This window comes from Sus scrofa, chromosome 6 (genome assembly GCF_054392235.1).
Source record: "Sus scrofa isolate SSC_HxYL_T2T_F1_AM1 chromosome 6, Sscrofa_HxYL_maternal_Yorkshire_Landrace_v2.0, whole genome shotgun sequence".
Taxonomy (NCBI): domain Eukaryota; kingdom Metazoa; phylum Chordata; class Mammalia; order Artiodactyla; family Suidae; genus Sus; species Sus scrofa.
Window position 1 is genome coordinate 36,984,842 of NC_139388.1, and position 17,258 is coordinate 37,002,099.

The window sequence follows — 17,258 nt, forward strand, 5'->3', positions numbered from 1 at the left end:
CACAGACACACAGGCCCCCAGCACACAAGCACACGTGTGCGTGTACCACACACACCCACACAGCGGCATATGGAGCAACCCTGCCTCCCCCCATGGTTTCCAGGAGGCTCGGCAGGGGGTGCGAGTTCCACATCTGACTTTCCTTGTGTTCGTTAGACTCTCAGTGTAATTAAATGTTACATTGAATAATCCGCGCGGGCTCGGTGGTGGCAGAGGCGGCTGTGGCGGGCTGGATGCCTGTCCCGGTCCCACCCTTCTCCTCCAGCTATCTCCTTGCCCAAGACACTGGAGCGGAGGAGCCCTGGGCCACGGGTCCACCTGGCCAGGCCTTGAGAAAGGATGGGGTGGAACAGTGTTGCAGGGAGACCCCTGGACTGTCCTTGGCTCAGGAGTCCCTTCCTCCTGCTCCTGGTGGGGCAGAATTCCCACATCGGCCTCAGGGGCAGAGCAAAGGCATCCGGATGCTGGTGAGCAGAATGGGAGGCTGCCCAGCAGAATGGCCACCCCGCTCACTTCTCCTGGGGAGAGGAGGCAAGATGTGCTTCCATCTTCCCCTTCTTTCTTTTTTCTTTTTCTTTCATCTCTTTTTGTCTTCTTAGGGCCGCACCCACAGCACATGGAGGTTCCCAGGCTAGGGGTCTAATCGGAGCTGTTGCTGCCGGCCTACACCACAGCCACAGCAACGCTGGATCTGAGCTGTGTCTACGACCTACACCACAGCTCACGGCAATGCCGGATCGTTAACCCACTGAGCAAGGCCAGGGATCGAACCCTCAACCTCATGGTTCCTAGTTGGATTCGTTTCCGCTGGGCCATGACAGGAACTCCCCCTTCTCTTTTCTTGAACGGGTCTGGGAACCCCCCTCAACCCGGGCTGTAGGGAAGGCAGCCCAGTATGAAGGCTGCAGGCCACCTGCGTGGGTACTACTTGTTGTGTGACTTGGTGTGAATTGCTCCCGCTTGTGTGTGTTCAGTGTCCTCTTGGGTAAAATAGGGGCAAGAGAAGTACTTACCTCATGGGGTTGTTGAGGGCATGGAATGGGCCCTTGTACAGTGCCACTTGGAAATACTAACCGCCACCTGGCCCAGCAGCGAAACCACCCTCTGTGCATGTCGCTCTGCCCTGCAAAGCTGACTTGGGTCATGCCTACTCATCTGCTGAAGGTGGGGTTTTGGATCCAGGGCTGGTGACATCACAGTGCCATCTTGGCCCCCAAAGCCTGACTCCCTCGACTGTGGGGTCGACACTCACTGGGGCCTGGCAGGGTGGCAAAAATGGAGTGACTTCTGCATGGGATGGAGCTTGGCAGACTCTTGGGTGCGGTGCATGGGGTCAGCTTGGCTTCCTTCTCTCTGCTCCTCTTGTTCAGACCTCTGTTTGGGAGCCTGGTCCATAACCCATCCCCTCTATAGCTTGCTCCTGGGAGCACAGAGATGGGGCTGCCCCTCAGCTCAGAGCCCAGCCAGCCCCTTCGAAACAGGTCACCTGCCCAGTAGCCAGGGCCTGGTGTGCACCCAGCTCAGGCCCAGTTGGTCCTGGGGTGTCTTGCCCAATGCTGAGCACCCGGCACCTAGTGTCCAGCATCCCAAATGATGTCTCATGCAGGGAACAGCAAAGCCCTCATTCATGATTTCTCATGGCTGGCCCCTTTCCGGTATGGACTTTGAAATAAGTGCCAGCCCCTGGTGTGTGCCAGCTGGACAATGGGTGGGGTGGGCTGAGGATAAGCCACTAAGGCGGTGATATGACTGGAAAAGAACCCTCAGTCCAAATCCTCACGAGAAGCCAGTTTCCGTCTGCCACCGATGGCCTGGCTCCCAGAGGCGGTGAGCCCGGGGTGGGGGCCGACTCCCTTTGAGCACACACACACACACATGTATGCTGGTGCCCACTCCTTCCTCCATACCTGTACCCAGAGGCACACACGTAGGCAAGAGCCAGGACAAGCTTGTATAGGTTCCTGGAGTCTCGCGTGCAAGCACAGATGGGCCCACCCAGGGTCACGATCAGCTACACACTTGCCCACAGAGACGCAGCTAGTTCTGAGCTCACCAGACACTCACAACTGTGTGCGCATGTGCAAGAGACACACATAGCACCTAATGGCTTCCCACTGTTGAGACCTTTCCCTGCTCCAGAGACACACGCGACTGTGTGTCCCATCCTATCTAATATGTACAACCCTCCTGTCATCTTTGTTTATGGGTGACTCAGAGAGGTTAAGTCCCCTACCCAAAACCACACAGCCCCCAAAACAGCCTGGTTGGGATGGATCTCAGGTCCGGGTCCCCACGCCAGCGCTCTCCGCTCTCCGTAGCTTTTCCACTGGCCTCCCTTCCCCTGGTGCCCTGGTGCCACGGGATTAGCAAGTGAATGGAACGGGGTGCCTCCAGAAAGAAACTGCCACGTTGGGAGGGCGTTTTTTTTCCAACCCTCGTTGCCTCCTGCATCACCCAGGACCCTGAGCTGTGCAAAGGCAGCTCGTGAATATTCAGGACCCCATAGACCCTCTTTGCTGTTGCTTCCCTTGCTCCTTGTTTTGTGCTGAGTCTTAAGTGAAATTGATCTTTTTTTTTTTTTTTCCTAAAGAAAGAGAAATCTGTCTTTTGTTCTCCTGCTCCCCCTGGGCCCCTTGGAAGAGGAGGCCCCCCGCCCGGTTGAAGGGGCACGCCTCAGAACCAATCGCTGCCTGGCACGGTTCCCCGGGCGCTGGGCTCGGGCCCGATGCCATGCGAGCAGATGGCCGTGATTGCTGGCAACCCGGAGACCCTGCAGGAGAGTCGCGTATGGGTGTTTACAGCCTCCTGGTCCTGCCGAGAACATCAAAATGGCAGACCGAGTGGCTCCTGGCCCACCCGGGGCAGGGGTAGGGGCGGGGTACATTCCTGAAAAGAAGGAACCCCCTTCTTCTCCCAAGGAGAGCCCTGCCCGATGCCTAGCACCCGGTCCTCAGCGTCCAGCAGCCCGCATCACGTCCCACGCAGGGAACAGCAAAGCCCTCATTCAGGAGCCCGCTGCCCTCCCTGCCCCTCCACCTCCTTCAAGCACCCTTCCTGCAGCTCCCCAGGGTCTCTCTCCTCTCAGCGGCTCCACAGGAGGGTTCTGCCTTCCTTTAGAAAATGCATGTGAGCACCTACTGTGTACTCAAACAACAAGGAACAAGAAGAGGCCCTCAAGGCTTCTTTCTTTCTCAAAGCCTCCATCCTCTTATATTTAGTTACATGTGTGTTTGTGGCACAAATGCCTATCCCGTCACCAGGCTGAGCTCCTCTAGGGGAGGGTCCTAGCACATAGTAGGTGCTCAGCTAATCATTGCTGGAATGATTTAGGAGACCCTGCCCTCACAGAGAGTGCTGCCTAGTGGGAATTCTCTCTCTCCACTTCCTCTCACCACTGTTACAGCCTTTGCCTGATTCTCTCAGTTATACTGAAGCCTCCTGAGGGCAGGGGCCACGGCCTGTGCCTCCTCAAGATGTTGGCTACATCGTGGCTCTTATTGCACAGATCACGTGACCCATATGGGCCTGCAGCTCCCTCGGGGGCCACATAGTGGTGCCTGAAAGGCAGGTCCCAGAGAAGATCTTGGAGAAGGATCACCCCACCTTGTTACTCTGCTGCCTGTAACGCATGGAGGCCACCCCAGTCCTGGTCCTAGACTGGCATTCAAACCTCTTCGTGGTCTGCCTTTACCTCCTACCTTTTGTTTCCATTTCATTCATTCAAAATATTTACTGAGCACCTACGAAGTGCCGAGTCCTCTCCGGGGCTGAGGACAAGACAACAAATAAAATCACAAAGTCACTGTTCACCATGGAGCTGACATTCCACCGGTGGGATGGGGTGGAGGCAAAGGTGAAGAAACAGATGGGTGTATTCTGTGGGGGGAGGAAATAAGAGCCTTGAAGAAGGACAATGCAGGGCATGGCCAAGGGAGAAATGGTCAGAGCAGGCAGGGATGGCTTTTCTAACACTGGGGCAGACATCTGAATGAGAGAGACAGTGGTTGGGGGGGGGCGCCATCCTGACGCAGAGCATTCTGGGTAGAGGGAACAGCACGTGCAAAGGCCCTGAGGCATGAATGGGTTGGTCTCACGGCAACCCCGAGCGGGGAGTATGAATTCCAGCACCCGCGGCTCCAGGCAGTGGGGTCACGAGAGAGACCAATCAGGGGTCCATGTGACAACTGATGCAACTGACCCTGGCCCTGTGTCTGTGAGGTGATAGGGAGCAGGGAAGACGGCGGCAGCCGTGGCGTGTCTGTGAGCAGGCAGCCGGCTGGCGACATGGGAATGCAGGCCTGGAGCAGCCAGAGCATCTCATGTTTCAAGCCAAGCGAAAATCTTCATCTCTTGAAATGTGAACTATTCCAACTTTGAAGTGCTAGAAGCTAATTTAAAAATATTTTTAAAAACCCTGCTCATGCCAAACAAAACTCAATTATTGGCCAGATCCAGCCCGTGAGCAATCAGCTGGCAGCTTTGGATGCAGCTATCTGTCAGATCCTTACAGGGCATGATTCTGAATCATGGCTCCCAAGCCCAGAGGGGACAGCCAGGAGTGAGGTGTTCAGGGGTGAGGGTTTGGGCAGGACCAGGGGGTCCTCTGGTCCCGATTGAAGGGACTAATGGACTCGGAGGGCTGGTCCCAACACCTGTTTTCAGGGACACTTCCCACCCCCTTCTCTCAGACCCACCTCCGTGAGAGTAGAGGCTGGCACAAAGGGGGCCAGCCTTACTTCCTAAGGCAGGACCTTGGCCTCTCTCCCTGACCTACTTTTTCCGGCCCCTGGAAGTTTCCAGCAGCCAGCCGGATACAGCCCCACCTGAGGATATGAGGATGGAGAGATTTCCGCTTCAGTTTTGCTGGGAACTCTGGCGATGACTGTGACTGAGCATCCTTGCCTGGGCCCCCCTGCATCCCAGCCCCCTTGCTCTTGGCAAACTCAAGTGGATAAGACTGGAACTGCCTTCACCGCCCTGCCTGCCCCGAAGATCAGCTTTCTCCGTGCAGAGCAGTTTCATTAGGAATAATTTCCATACTGACAGCTCCCCAGCCCTCCCGGCCCCTCCAGCCGGAGCCCTCTGCCGAGAGCCCCCCACTAATGCTAATGGAAGTCCCGTGGCGTGGCCAGGGCGCCCTGCTGGAAAGAGGTCTTGGGATGCCCACCCGCAAACATGACCTTTTCCTCTGTAAGAGACAAGATTTCAAAATCAATCCGGCCTGCGGGGCCGACCCATCCTTGCCACGTGTGCTGCTCAGAGAAGAGGCCATGGGCCCCAGGACAGGCGAGGGTCAATACCGAGTCTGGGGGAGCCTGGCTGACTGGGCTGGCAGGCTTGGGAGGTGGCGGGCTGACCCCAAGGCTGGAGCGCCTCACCGCAGAGGCCCCACGCAAGAGTCCGCATCTTCCCTGGATCATCCCCCGTCCAGGCAGAATCTGCGCAGCCACAGCTGTCGTGGTGAACTCTCACACCCAGAGTCCTATTGTTCTAGGCTCCGGAGAGACCTGCAGGTCATTTTCAACAGAGGTGAAAAGGCACTAGGAGCAGCCCAATGTCAGCCCTGGGGAAACGGAGGATGGGACAAGCTTTAAGCTGCTTGTCCAAGTTACGCTGCTGGGCGGTGGCGATGCTGGGATCCGACCCCAGGCCCTGTGCTTATCTCTGCGATGAGCCTCCACCCTGTCGCGGGGGCTCAGCAAACACTTGGCAGCTGCTGCTCTGTGCCAAGCCTGTGCTGAGGCCAGGGAGGCGAGTCATCCGTGGTTCCCGGCGGCCCCGGAGGCACTGCCCCAAGGGGAGGGGGTGCCGTGAGTCTTTGCAGGAGGGCTGGAGGCTTGGGGGAGGGAGGGCAGACTTGGGGTGCTGAGTGATGGCGTGGGGCCAGGAAGGGCCCCCTGGAGTAGGGGATCTCTGGACGAAGGGGCAGGTGCCCAGGAGCCAGCCCCTGAGTTTGGGGGCAGATGCTCGGGTGCACACTGGTGTTCGTGTTCACACCTGGGCAGGTGCCATGTGCCTGGGTGCAGGTGTGCGGACCTAGAGACTGGTCTCTGCGCACAGTGTTACCAGGTGCCCTAGGGACCCAGCTGAGGCTCGGAAGACACCCTAAGTGAAGAGGGGACTCTCTCTCCCTCCTCTGAAGGTGGGAGCTCTTTGGGGAGCATAAAAGCTGCAGAGGGAGCTGGATGTCACCAGGAAGGCTGCCCTGCAGGTGAGAAGCACTGTCCCAACGGGGCTTCGAGGGAGACTGGACTCAGGAGTCACACACTGGGGCCCTGAGCTGGAGGCGGCCCTTCTCACTGGCCTGCATTTTTAAAGCACTGGTTAGTTTTGTGGTTTGAATGCCTTTAGGTGTCACAGGCCTTCTCTATCTGCACCCACCCCTTGGTGATGCCAGCCCCCCCACCCCCGCTTCCAAGACCTGCCTGGCCTCTGAAGGCACCTGCTTTCCAGCTCTCTGCTTTAGCAAAGTCAGGTTCCTCAGAGAGGAATCTTCTCTACACAAACCCACCTTATGATGGCCTCTCATGGGAAAACTCCGTGAGCAGCTATGCTAACAACGTCTTGGTCTCGTGATCTGACTGAAGAGCCCCTTCCCATCCAGGGAGAGGGTCCTTCGTGCTTTCATTCAGCAAAGATGTATGAGCATCTACACTTAGGCAGCCCCTGTTCCCTGTGCTGGGAGTGATGGATGAACCACACCCCCCGGGGAAGCTCCGCCCTCCTGCATTCACCTTGCAGGGGTCCCAGACTGCAGAGCTCAGGCCTTGCTTTTGGTTCTCACTGCATCAGCCCAGTGCTTAAAGCCCCACTGGGTTGGTTCAGCGGGGGTGGAGGGAGGGAATCAGCCAGAACATCCCTCCTGGAGGATTTGGCTCCAGGCACCGGCAGGTTGATGGCCACCAAGGTGCTGAGATGAAGGGCTGAGATGGGGAATCAACAGCCTGGGGGGGGGGGGAATGGGTACCACTTTCAGATTCTTTTCCCACAGAGATGATCTCAGAATTTTGGGTAGCGTTCCCTGTGTCATACAGCAGGTCCCCATTAGCCAATCACCCCAAATACCTCAGTGTGCATTGGCCAATCTCAAACCCCGGTCCATCCCTCCCCCGCCTCCATCCCCACCCCCCGCCACCTGTTCTCTTTGGTAACCATGAGTTTTTCACCCATTTCACAGATGAGGAGACTGAAGCCTCATGATGTGCCCAAGGACCCTAGGCTCGTTCCCCTGGCGGTCTGACCCAGGACTTGCCCTAAGAGGGCAACATCTGCTTCCAGACTCCCTGGAGTCCAGATCATGCAGAACAGCGCTGTCTCCTGGAGGCAGTACAGGTCAGCCAGGGTCCCCTGCCTGAGTGCAGACAGAGGGGCGGACAGCAGTGAGCATATGTGCGTATTGCTCTGGCACCTTGAGGTGGGGGGTGTATGTGTGTGAGATTCCACCTGAGTCAACCTCTCTCCTCTCTCTGTCTCTCTTCCCTTCTCTGTGTCCCTCTGCCTTGGTCTCAGCTTCTCTCTGTCTCCGGTGCTCAGGGAATCTAGGTCTCCTTCTTTCTTGTTCTGTGTCTCCTCCCCTCCCTCTCCCAGCTCCCTCTCCTCTGCTCTGTCCCCCAGCCCCACCCCAGTCTCCATCTCTCCCCCTGTCTCTGGCATTCTCTCTCCCTGGCCCTCATTTCCTGCTGGCTTCTGTCCTCCCAGCTCTCCGAGAATGAGCATCATTTGTGGTCTCTCTCCCAGGTTCAGCGAGCCCCGCAAATATGGACTCGGGTGATGCTGGCCTCATGGCCACAGGCAGGTCCAGGGCCTGAGAAAGCTTGAGGCCCACAGGTAGGTATGTGGTCATGGGCTCACGGCCACTGGCCAGATGCCAGGCTTGTGGTCCAGGTGAACATGGGTGCCTGGGTCCATCAGCTCGTAGCCAAAATTGCCCTAAGGCGGGGATCCGGCCACACCTTTCCGGTCATATCCTGGCCTCGAACCCCAACTGTCCCATGGCAGGCACACACAGGAGGCTGGGAGACTCTGAAAGATTAGTTGAGTCTTGGGGGTCCTCGTGGTGGGGCCCGCTTTCCTCCTTTCAACCCTCCAACCTGCTCTTTTTGTGGGACCAAGTTATTTCTGAAAAATGTTATTCAATCCATCCCCATAGAACGCCCGCCCCGTTAGAGCTGTAGGGGGCTCTCTAAACCCTTGCTCCTTGGGGGCCTGGGGGCCAGGAAGACTCTTTGAGGGGCAGGTGGTGTGACTCTGGCCACAGGTGCCCCCTCAGGCCAGCTCTTGGTCGCCTGGGTGACGAGTTAACTTTCTCTGGGCAGAAGATCCCCTCTTCCTGCTTCGGGGGGTGGGGTGAGAGGCTGGGAGAAAGCCCCACATGAATTCTTGCCATCCTCTGTGTCTTAAAAGGACTCCAAGTCTCCTTGGTTTAAAGGGAAAGAAATAAGTTTCATGTAGGAAATCTTGATGGGTGTCCAGTGTCTGGGCGCCGCCGCCAGCCCCGCAGCCCCGCTGGGGGCCAGCGTTGGGGGGACATGAAAGGTGCCGCAGAGGGGAGGACAGGCTGGGGATGCCCCGCCCTCACCTGCTTCAGAAGCCCCCTTGGAAGCTTCCACGTAAAACCCCTGCTCCCTCCCTTTATCCCAAACCTCTTTTTTGAGGTTTGGCTGCATTTTTGATCTTAACAAGTTTTTTCTCTCTCTCTTTTTTTTGTCGTCTTTGCCAAGGCTTTTACAATGCGATTTCCTTTTTATTTTAAAAACGGCTGCTTTCAAGCCTCCTCTTATCTATGATTGTTTCATGTTTGCAGGTTCCTGGAAGGTTTGGAGCCGGACCCTGGGTGGGCGACTTCCCCTCTGCTCCTTGCTCCACTCGGAGGCTTGGAAGGGGATGCAGGCTCCTTTTCAGCCCCCATCCAGCTGGGCCGGCAGGATGGAGAAAGGCAGGACCCCCATCCGCCTGCCTCCCCCCGACTCCCCACTCTCCACGCAGCAGGACATCTCATGGTGGGAGGCAGGCGGCTGAGCTCCAGCCTCAGGCGGACACTTGCACCCTTAGCTGCCCCTTCTGTACAATGGGAATCACAGTTGTACTCTAAGACAAATACAAGTTCCCGCTGTGGCTCAGTGGGTTAGGAACCCGACTGGAATCCATGAAGATTCGAGTTCGATTCCTGGCCTTGCTCAGTGGGTTAAGGATCCGGTGTTGCTGTGAGACATGGCTCAGATCCCTTGTTGCTGTGGCTGTGGCTGCAGCTCCAATTAGACCCCTAGCCTGGGAACATCTATATGCTGCAGGTGGGGCCCTAAAAAGAAAAAAAAAAAAAGAGTAATAAGTACTTACTAATAGCATAATAGTACTCCAAGGTAATAGCAATAAGTGCTTAAGTACTTGCTAGTACACAGTGTAAGTAATAGTATTATCAGATGGTATGTGGCAAGTGCCTGGCACAGAGCCTGGCACAGAGCGGAGGAGTAAGAAATGGTACTTTTATAAGAGGGTAAACCCTTGGTCCTCCAGACCTCTGAGAGCTGGCTCTTATCTCTCTATCGAGCCTCCTCTGCTGCTTCAACATCGGCTCCCCACCAAGGGCCAGCCTGGTATCATGACCCACCTCGCACCTTCCCCAGTCTGGATCTTTTTTTATTTTTTGTCTTTTTGCCTTTTCTAGGGCCACTCCCGTGGCATATGGAGGTTCCCAGGCTAGGGGTCTAATTGGAGCTGTAGCCACACCTATGCCAGAGCCACAGCAACGCGGGATCCAAGCCGCATCTGTGACCTACAGCACAGCTCACAGCAACGCCGGATCCTTCACCCACTGAGCAAGGCCAGGGATCGAACCCGAAACCTCATGGTTCCTAGTCGGATTCGTTAACCAGCGAGCCACGACAGGAACTCCCCCCAGTCTGGATCTTTGCTTACTCTGTTCTCCCTCCCAGGGGTCCTCTTCGTGCTAAAAGCCTCCTCCACTTCTCAAGGGTCAGCTCAGCTCAATGGTGTCTACACTGGGATATCTTCCTTCACCTCCACCAACCCAAATAACTATGAATCCTGCCTCCTTCAGGGGCTCTATGATTGGATTTGGTTTTTACGTTACTTGGTGATGCAGCAAGTGTGGATTTGGTCTGGCTTTGGAAGCAGGAAGATTTGGAACTGAGTCCCATTTCCTATGTGTGCAACCATTAGCATGTGCCTTCATCCTTCAGAGGCTCTGCTTCCTCATCTATAGATGGGACTGGCTGTACCCTCTGCAGCATAAGCTCCAGGAATGAGTGGCTTTCTGTTTCTTACACCCTTGCCATCATTCCAGCAGAAGTACATAGCAGGTGCTCGACAAATTACTTAACCATAAATGATCACTGGGCTTAGAGAAGTCTTAACTGTTTGGCATATAAACAGTCCTCAATAGATGGCAACCCTCTTCATCAAGTCCATTATTACTGAGAAACTCACCCAAGAGTTCCCTCTGTGGCACAGAGGTTAAGGATCTGGCATTGCTGCAGCAGCAGCATAGGTCACAGCTGCAGCTCACATTTGACCCCTGGCCCAGGAACTTCTATATGCAGTGGGCCTAAAAAAGGGGGGGGGAGAATAGAAAAGAGAAACTCATTCATTCACTCATTCATTATGAGATGCAAAGATTGAGTGACTACTGTGTACAAGGCATGGGGTTGAGCACGGAAGACCTCCTGAGGAAGGGGGGACATCTCTGCCCCTGCAGAGATCTACGGATGAATCTGTAGGCAGAGGGATGCTCTCCCATGACATGGCAATGCTGGACCTGACTATCCCAAGAGTTTGGAGGCCATATGCAGTTTCTCTTGCCCACTGACTCTGTGGGAAACAGCCCATGTTCTGCACACACTGGATGCCTAGTAAATGCCCATGAACTGAATTAAGAATGATCCATAGAAGCCTACTCCTTAAACGTTTCCCCTCAACTTAGTCAATTTCCAGTGCCCTGGAGCCAAAAGGCAACTCTCTGATCTACTCAGAAGCTTTTTTTTGTAAGCTCAGCTACCCCAGAAAACCTAAAGTAGGGGTGGATTTGGGGAACGCACACATAGTAACACCTCTTCTGCTCGCTGGCCATCAGATGGGTGGTCTGCTGCTGCTTCCTCCCCTCTTTTCCTTTTTGCATGCCTTCATCACCCTTAAAAGCAGAGCCTAAGGCTGAGACATCATTTTGATGTTCCCTAAAGTGAAGTTTGTCAGATGCTTCTTTCAAAATCCAGTTTAGGGGCTCCCAGAGCATATCAACCCATGTGTCCATGAAACCTACACCGTGATAGCCCAGATCTGCATTTTGGAGCCCTCTTCTGCCATCAGCCCGGCTCTCAGCTCCCACTCCAGCACATGGCGCCCGTTTCCCACTTCTAAGTCACTACCCACCCACTGAACTTTAAAAGCTTCCATCTCCTTCTCTTTATTCAAGTTGATGTTAGAAACCTCCTCTTCCTTGTGCAGCCTCCTTTCCCCTTAATGGGCTCCAACACACTCTTCTTGCTTATCTTCCTTCGGGGAACCACAGTCCCCCTCACTTGCAGCCCTTGCGTGTTAAGTGGCATGGATGTTACCGGTTGTCGCCAGGTGTGGAACATGTGACCCAGGGCTGACTCATCAGAGCATCAGATCCTTCTGAGCCTGCGATTGGCTCGTAGATGACCTCATGGCCCAAGAGAAGCAAATCAGGTCCAATCCCCACCACTCCTCAGTCGAGAAAGGGAAAAAAAATTCTGCCACTGGCCACGGAGAAACAAGGAGAGACGCTTGTTGCTAGAAGGAGCGCTGTTTGAAGAGAGCCTGCATGCAAGATGTGGAGGGCAGATGGGGAAAGGGAAGTTCTTTAAGTCACCGTATTCTGCTAGTCCTGCCTACCCTTAGACTTTCAGTTAAAGGAGCATTGAATTCTGTATACACCACACACACACACACACACACACACACACACACACGTACTCACGCACACAATTGCCAACCTTTCTTTTTTTTCTTAAGTCACATGGAATTGGATATTAATCTCTTGCAACAGAAACATCTACCCATTTGCTAGAGCCTCTGATGGATTTGAATTACAAATCTGATTGCTTGGAAGACAAGGAAAATGGCCTCCAGGCTTCTGCAGTGGGACTCTGGGTCCATCTGCCTTTTTTTGGGTCTTTTTAGGGCCACACCCAGGGCATATGGAGCCCAGGCTTGGGGTCTGGTCAGAGCTGTAGCTGCCGGCCTATACCACAGCCACAGCAACGCCAGATCCAAGCCATGTCTGTGACCTACACCACAGCTCATGGCAATGCTGGATCTTTAACCCACTGAGGGAGGCCAGGGATCAAACCTGCATCCTCATGGATGCTAGTCGGGTTCGTTTCTGCTGATCAATGACGGGAACTCCTTTTTCTGTCTTTTTAGGGCCCCACGCATAGCTTATGGAGCTTCCCAGGCTAGGGGTCAAACCCGAATTGTAGCTGCCAGCCTACACCACAGCCACCACACAGGATCCGAGCCATGTCTGTGACCTACACCACAGCTCACAGCAATGCCAGATCCTTAACCCACTGAGCAAGGCCAGGAATGGAACCCACATTCTCATGGATACTAGTTGGATTTGTTACAGCTGAGCCACGACAGGAAGTCCCCAGCTGCCTTTTTAAACAAATTATCCTCTGCCTTTCTCTTTGGTCTTGTCTGGTAGAGAGGGGTCTGTCTCCTCTTTATTTGAGCTCAAAGAAGGGGCGCATCACAAACCAAGGAATCCCGAATCACCGTCTCCTCGGCTCTGGGGGCTAGAGGGCACCCTCCTTGGGTCTCTATTATTGTTTTACCTTTTACTTTTTTCCGATTTACCTTCCTAATTAAGTTTCATGCGGGCAAATATATTAGGATTAGTTTGTAATCCTTGAGCTCACAGACCGTGAGGGTGGGACAGCCCCGGAGTGGGCTCGGAGGCGGGAGGACGTGTTTGCTGTGGGAAATCCGCAGAGTGGGGGAGCACGTGGGTAACGAGGTGTGTCCACACACGAGCCCAGCTTCAGATGGATCGTTGCCTCATCTGTTTAACCCACTGTTATGAATTATTAGTTGGATGCCAGGGGTTGGCAAAGACGGCAAGGTACCAGGCTTCCCAGGTCCCCAGAGACAAGTCAGCAGGACAGATCAGTCCGGTGGGAAGAGGTTGGGCTTCTGGGCTTAGGTGCAGTGGGAGGTCGTGTCCTATCTGCTAAGGCTGCTGCCCCCTCTGCTTCCGCCCTGGCAGGTAGAAGGGGACAAGGGGGCAGTGCCAGAAGGGTGCTCCACGCCCCTTTGCCTGCGTGTGTGGCCTCCCTGGTGAAACTTGAGCTCACCCCTCCCACTCCAGCCACGCTTCCCAAAGCCCACCCTCTAAGTCAAGCGGCTGGGCCAGAAGTAGCTCCGGGCTGTGTGGAAACCCACATCCCCCACCTCTTCCAACCATCTGGGCAGGGGACAGCCTCGTTCACCATTAGGTTGAGCCTCAAGGGTCCTCAGCATCCCTTCCAGACAGGGGGCGTGGTCAGGACCTTGTCAATTCCCCGAGTCTTAGGAAGGATGAGGGCAAGCGTCACGTCTCCGTGGCTTCCTGGCTCCAGGACAAATGTGTCCACAGCATGGGACATAGCAGGTGGGACAGTGGGAGAAGCAGGGGTGGAGGGGTGGGGCTTGTGGAGGGATAGCCTGGGGGGCCCCAAAGGTGGTGGCTGCACTCTTCCCCTAGCCAGGAGTCCCCACATGCTGGATGCTCAGGAAAGGCCTCTTTGTGAACAGAGAAGAATTGCTCCAAGAAAACCAGAGAAGCATCCTTGCAAATGCTCCTTAAAGCTCTGCGAGTAGGTCCTGAGCTACAGGCCAAGGCTTGAGGGAGCAGACCTCTCAGAGACACAGCATGTGGGATGCCCAGGCCTACCCTGGACCCCCTCGTCTCCCTTCAGGTAGAGAATGAGGCCTGAGGGCTGGGTGCCACCATCACTGCCTTGTGACCAGAGAGCTCTCTGAACTGCTGCGCCTGGGGCCTTGGCAGTGCAGGGGACGCCTGGGCACAGGGTGGTGAAGGGTTCTTAGATCTTTGCAGGATACTTGGGAGCCTTGGGATGGGGATGCCTCCCATGAAGAGAACATGGGGGGCCCCCTGCCCTCTTTGCTGCCTGTGAGCATCCCTGACAAGTGGCCATTACAGGGCCCAGAGCTCTCTGGGTCTGCCCTGAAGTTAAAACCCCACCTGGGGAGCTCCCTGATGGTCCAGTGGTTAGGATTTTGTGGTTTCACCACTGTGGCCCAGGTTCAAGCCCTAGTCTGGGAACTGAGATCTCATAGCATGTTCTACAAAAAAAAAAAAAAAAAAAAAGCCCAGCTTCTTGGGATTGGAGTGAGAAGGATGCTTATGGCCCATTTCTCTCCTTTGTTGAGGAGAATTTACATCTGTTAGTAACTGTAAATGATGAGCTAAATGGGGTTTCTTTTCTTTCTTTCTTGTTGTCTTTTTAGGGCCACACCTGAAGCATATAGAAGTTCCCAGGTTAGGGGTCGAATTGGAGCTACAGCTGCTGGCCTACAGCACAGCCGTGGCAATACCAGATCCTATCTGCGTCTGTGACCTACACCACAGCTCAGGGCAATGCGGGATCCTTAACCAATTGAATGAGGCCAGGGATCTACCCCTCATCCTCATGGATACTAATTGCGTTGCTACTGTTGAGCCACAACGGAACTCCCTAAATGGGGTTTAGTTAACACCACTAGATTGCCTAAGGATTCTGTAGTTAGCAGTTCCTGGGCTGGTGCACAGGCTGCAGGTGCCTCCTGCCTCCCTGAGTGGGGGTCGTCTTCCCCCCCTGCCTTCCTCCCCCACCCCACCCCACCCCCCACCCCCGCCACCAGGCTGGGACAGTGCACAAGATTCAGCCTGGACAGCCAGGAGACTTGGGGAGCGGCTGCAATAGAGGCTGGGGGCTGGAAAGAGGGGCTTTGCGACCCCACCTCCCTTGCCTGGTAAGGGGCATCAGCAAGGCTCTGGCAGGGCTGGGGGCGGAGCTCATGCCGCTGAGCTGATCCTGGGAAGTTGCCCAGCCTGACCTCAGGATGGGGAAACTGGGACTCCTCAGTTTGGGAGGAGGTTGGGGTTCCACCCTGCTCTTGCCCTGGGTGGGCAGAAAGTGCCAGGAAGGAGGAGGTTCTCAATGCTGGCTGCCCAGTGGCCTCTCCTGAACAATATGAGCCTGGGTCTTGCCCAGAGGTCCCGTGTCATTGGTGTGGGTGGGACCCCGGGGAAAGGGGTCTCTTGTATAAACTCCGGGTGCCTCCCACATGCACCAACGTTGAGAAGCTCAGGGTGGTTAAGGGGACAAGCTCTGGCCTGAACTGATGTCACTAATGAATGATGTGACCCGTCTCTGCCAGGGCCCAAGCTGTGTGAAGTGCCGCGGACAACAATGATGTATATTTATCTGGTTTTTGCTCTCACTTGATATCACAGGGAATCCCGGAGCCCCATCAAACTGTCACTCAATTGTTCTGCGGACTGTCTAGGCTCATAAACTAACCCGTCCACTACCAAGTGGCATGGAACAGGCCTCTCCATGGCACTTTGGCGGCATCTGCCTAAGAAGGTGTTTGGAGTGACCCAGCCCTGTATCTGGAAGCCCTGCCCCCCACTCCCATGCTCTCTGTGCCTCCAATGCATCCTGTCCCTTTTAGGCACCAGGGTGTCCGCTGGACATGTCTTAGACCCTCTGCTGGGTCCAGCCACTGGATTGGATTGGGCCATCTTGTCTGCTGGCCCTGCAGCCACTTCTGGGTGTCATGCCTCCAGGGCTGATGGGCTGAGCTTGAGCTGCCAATGGCACCCTACATTTTAGAGCCCTCCCAGACTTGACTGCAGGGGCAAAATTCCCTTCTCTCCCCCCCCCCCGCCCCCCATCTTCACTGTTCTCTCTCCTTAGTCCCCATGTCTTTTGCGTTTCCATAAAAACCATTCTGTTGAGAGCTTTCTCTCTCTCCCAACGTGGAACAGGAATCTAGGAGGCGTGTCCAGGAGGGAAATCTACAAGCCGGATGCTAGAATCCTGGCTCCCTCACTGCCCCATGCTCAGACCATGGCTATAAGTCTAAGCTGGGTTGCCTGGCTCTCCTTTTAGAAGGAATTCTACTCCAGGGGATTCTCAAATCATCATGCAGGTGGACTTCTGGTCTACCCCAAACCAGACATGCCCCGTTCCCTTCTGGAGAGATGATTTAGAGTCAAGCTGTCCCTTCAAGGTCCCTACCTAACTTGTCCTTTCCTGTCACGCCTCGTGCAGACCCCTTCATCTCTTTCTCCTGCCATCCTCCTTAGGCTGGCTCTGTGGACATGAAGGTAGAGATGCTCACAGCCTGAGGAGGAAGAGGGTGTCCGCAGCACACCTTCCCCACAGCACCAGGCCCTGCTGAGAGCAGTGAGAACCCATGAAAAGTCCCCTCCACACTTTTGCAGGCTTGTATGAGTTTCCTGAAGCTGCTATCACAAATTACTGCAAACTCGGTGACTTAAAAAACAACAGGAGGAGTTCCCGTCCTGGCTCCGTGGTTAGGGAACCCGACTAGCATCCATGAGGACACAGGTTCGATTCCTGGCCTCGCTTGGTGGGTTAAGGATCTGGTGTTGCCGTGAACTGTGGTGTAGGTCGCAGACGTGGCTCGGATCCCACATTGCTGTGGCTGTGGTGTAGGCCGGTGGCTACAGTTCTGATTGGACTGCTAGCCTGGGAACCTCCATATGCCGCGACCGCGGCCCTAAAAAGCAAAAAAAAAAAAAAGAAGAAAAAAAAAAAACTCAACACAACAGGAATTTATTCTTGCCCTGCTCTGGAGACCAGAAGTCCATCAAGTGTCAGGAGCCATGTTTTGTCTGAAGGCTCTAGGGAACTACCCATTCCTGGTCTCTTCCAGCTTCTGGTGGCTCTGGGTGTTCCTTGACTTGGGGCCACATTGCTCCCCTCTCTTCCCCCGTGGTTGCAGGGCCTTCTCTTCTCTTCTGCATGTCTCTCAAAAAGACACTAGACATTTCATTTGGGTGCACCTGACTGATTCAGGATGCTTTCCTCATCTCGAGAGGTTTACCTTCACCGTGTCTGCAAAGAGGCTTTTCCCAAATACATTGATTGACAGATTGCCAGGGGTGGGGGGATGTGGACATTTCGTTTTGAGGGCCACCGTTCAACCCACTTTAATGTCCTTTAGTTCGGTCAGTGGGCGCAAAGGTGGTGACGAATCTGCCC